The 3,801-nt window shown below is 45.6% G+C and overlaps 1 pseudogene; it reads right to left on the reverse strand.

Moving 5' to 3' along the window:
• Positions 1-700: 700 nt before the first annotated feature.
• Positions 701-1,911, reverse strand: LOC102972825 (annotated as a pseudogene).
• Between the last annotated feature and the right edge of the window lie 1,890 nt (positions 1,912-3,801).

Genomic DNA, 3,801 nt, shown 5'->3' on the forward strand with positions numbered 1-3,801 from the left:
CCAAAGAGCATCCTATACATCATGCTCAAGTAGATACACAGGATGATAAGTGAAGAATACTAAGAGTACGCTTGATGTGGTGAGCACTGAGAAATGTATAGAATTTTTTTAATGTTTACTTTTGAGAGAAAGAGTGAGTGGGGAGCTGCGACAGCAGCAAGCCCGATGCAGGGCTCAAACTCACGAACCATGAGATCGTGACCTGAGCCAAAGTCAGACGTGCAACTGACTGAGCCACCCAGGCACCCTATAATGTACAGGAACTTTGACTCACTATATCATACTCCTGAAATTAATATAATACTGTCCATTAATTATAATTGAATAAAAAACATTTTTACAGGTACACAGGATGTTCTGCTAATAAGAAAGATAAACTGGAATATGTATCCTTTGGGACACGTCCCTAGTCATATCTCTCTGAGGGGCTGGAAAACTCTTTTTTTTTTCCACAAGGTTTTTAATGTTTATTTATTTTTGAGAGACAGGAACAAAGCACGAGTCGGGGAGGGGCAGAGAGAGGAAACAGAATCCGAAGCAGGCTCCAGGCTCTGAGCTGTCAGCACTGAGCCCAACATGGGGCCCAAACCCAAGAGTCATGAGATCATGACCTGACCTGAAGTCAGATGCTTAACCGACTGAGCTACCCAGGTGCCCCTGGAATACTCTTAATCATTCATTTGAAGGCAACTGTGGTTCATTAAACATAGAGCCATTCAAGGGTGCCTTCTTGTTTTTCATAAAAACATTCTTAGATTTTTTTTTTTTTTAGTCTTCATTTGTTACTTTCATTCTATGTTCTCTCAAGGTCATCAGATTACTTCCTGTACTGATTGCCTTAATGTTAACACCAAGGAGGTCATTAGCTATGATCAAGTCATCTAGGGGTTATGGGAGCAGCAGTCAGCATCATTCTGCTTGTATGAATCGTACTTCTTGGTCCTTCCATTGGTCAGAGGGAATTGGCTCTCCCTGTCAATGTGGCCCTGTCTGATAACTGCTGGATCCAAATTTCCTACTAGGTTTGTGGCCATGGTAATTTGCATGTCTCCCCTTGAATCATATCCATCCAACTGGTTTCACAGTTCCAATAATGTTTCCTGAATTTCTCTCTCACCACCAGAATTTGAGTAATATTTTCTTTGTCCTAATGACATCAGTTTCATCAATAAGAATGATGGATGGTGCATGTTCCTCAGCAACTTGAAACAATTCTTGTATGAGTTTGGGCGCATCACCTAGGTACTTCTGAGTAATTCAGAGCCAGCTGCTCTCAAGAAAGTGGCTAAGGTTTGGTTTGCTACTGCTTTGGCTAGTAAGGTTTTACCTGTGCCAGGTGAAGCATAAAGAACAGGGGCACCTGGGTAGCTCAGTTGGTTAAGCATCCGACTTTGGGTCAGGTCATGATCTTGTGGTTAGTGACTTCGAGCCCTACATCAGGCTCTGTGCTGATAGCTCAGAACCTAGAGCCCGCTTCGGATTCTTTGTCACCCTCTCTCTCTGTTCCTCTCCCACTCGCACCCTGCGTGTGTCTCTCTCTCAACCTTAAATACAGATAAAAAAAAAAAAAAAAAAAGGATGACTCTCTCAGGGGCCTCATACCCATTTTTAAAAATAATATTCAGGATGAGCAAAAGTAAACTCACAGATTCCATAATTTTCTGGCTTTGGTTGTCCAACCCGCCAATAACAGCATAGGTCTCCTGGAGGAGCTTTTCTACCTTCATTGCGGTGACCAGGGGATCCATGTCATCCATGCATTTTATGGTTGAACAGGATCAAGCAGTTGGGTTCCAGCAGACTGTTGTCTACAAATGAAAGAATGCTGGTATAGTATTCTGAGTCCAGAGATGTAGACACAATGGCACATCTTTGATCATCAATGACCTCTTCCAAGGTTCCTACCAACATGGGGGTCGCCCTCAGATCATCCACCATTGATCTTTCCTCCCCCTGCCTTTCTCCTAAAGCCTTCATTTATTCCTGATTCTGTCTTTTTTTTTTTTTTTAATTTATTTATTGGGGCACCTGGTGGCTCCGTCAGTTAAGCATCCAACTTTGGCTCAGATCATCATCTCAGAGTTTGTGAGTTTGAGCCCTGCATCGGACTCTCTGCTGTCAGCACAGAGCCTGCTTTGGATCCTCTGTCCCCCTCTCTCCCTGCCCCTCCCCTACTCACCCACTCTCTCTCTCTCTCTCTCTCTCTCAAAAATAAATAAACATTGAAAAAAAAAACTGTGGAATTTCTCATCTTGTCTCATCACTGGAAGGAATGCAGCTAGATCAGCTCCAAACCATTTTGCACAACTAGGAAATTGATCTGAGGATTAACACAATAATCTGCATAACCTGAGCCACAGAACTTGGTAGGTATGCAGTGTGAAGAGATGAACTGAGGGAGAGAAAAGCTGTGGAGGGTAGGGAGATATATTTTCAGAGAGGGTACAGAGAAGGGCAGGGGGGAGAGTGGGGTGCACCTGGAGAGTACAGGGAAAGCACTCCCCTGAAAATAGCTGGAGAGAAAGAGAAAGAGTGAAAACACTCACAAGAGACTGGACAAGAAATCTGTTCCCCAAAACCACTGATGGGGAGAAAGGAGAGGGTTTCAATACCATCAGGATTCTAAAAACAGAAGAGCACAGAGTCAGAAATTCCCGAGCTCAGAACCTGGTGGTGCTCTGGTGAGGAAGAAGGGTGAATCTCCAGGAGTGGCCTGCGAGGTCTGAGGGGCCCGTGTGCCACACGGGGAGAAATATTTCCCCTATTTGGAGAGCATTTGGTAGAGGCCATAGGGTCTACCCACAGGCAAAGGTCCCAACAGACCTCAGAGAGCAGTCATGTTTGCTGATATTGGAACAAAGACACCAGATTACAGTGAAATCTGGCACCGGCTGTATGTTGTATTTGCCATAATCTCCGAACCTCTGCTGCTGCGTGATTGCCCATAAGTTTTCTGGGGGCAAGAGGGAACTTGTTATTGCTCAGTGAGACCCTCCCCCACAGAATCAGCACGGGTACAAGCCGTGGAGGTCTCTGAACTGAGGGGTTTTGAAACAGAGCCCCGTCTGAGATAAAACGCTAGAGGGAGTGCCGCCTGGCAGGCTCATGGCTTGGACACAGACAGGGTAGAGGCGGGTAGTAGACGGAAACCTGAGACAAAGGAGGGGTGCTTGATTGCCGGTCAGTGAGAGCACAAGGTTTCTGGGCCAGAGACTAGGAAGCGGGGTGAAGCCATTTTCACCTCTCCCACACACATGCCTACATGCGCAAGCACATGCGCACCACGCTGATCCACCCCAGGAAGTTGAGTAATGTCACCTAGTGGAAAATGGGAGCCACTATACCAAGCCTGGCCCAACTGCTCCCGCCAAGCATATCCCCTAGAGGACCAGCACAAGTCTCTCCACCTACTTAGTGTATGGGCTACAGAGTGCTTCATAGTTTGAGTTCTCTGGGAAACTGGATGTAACTTCATTCCTGTTTCACTCTGTTTGCTGGTTCATCTATTCGTTTTTGGTGGGTTTTGTTTTTGTTTTTGTTTTTGTTTTGCTTCTGTTTTTAAGTTTTCTCCCCTCTTTTTTAAAAAAATTTTTTTAGTGTTTTTTTTTTTGAGAGAGAGAGAGAGACAGAGACAGGGCATGAATGGGGGAGGGGCAGAGAGAGAGAGGAAGACACACAGTTGTCAGCACAGAGCCCGATGTGGGGCTCGAACTCATGAACTGCAAGACCATGACGCAACCTGAAGTTGGACGCTTAACCTACTGAGCCACCCAGGTGCCCCGCCCCATTCTTTCTTTTCTT

The sequence above is a fragment of the Panthera tigris genome, chromosome A2, assembly GCF_018350195.1.
Source record: "Panthera tigris isolate Pti1 chromosome A2, P.tigris_Pti1_mat1.1, whole genome shotgun sequence".
NCBI classification, from domain to species: Eukaryota; Metazoa; Chordata; class Mammalia; order Carnivora; family Felidae; genus Panthera; species Panthera tigris.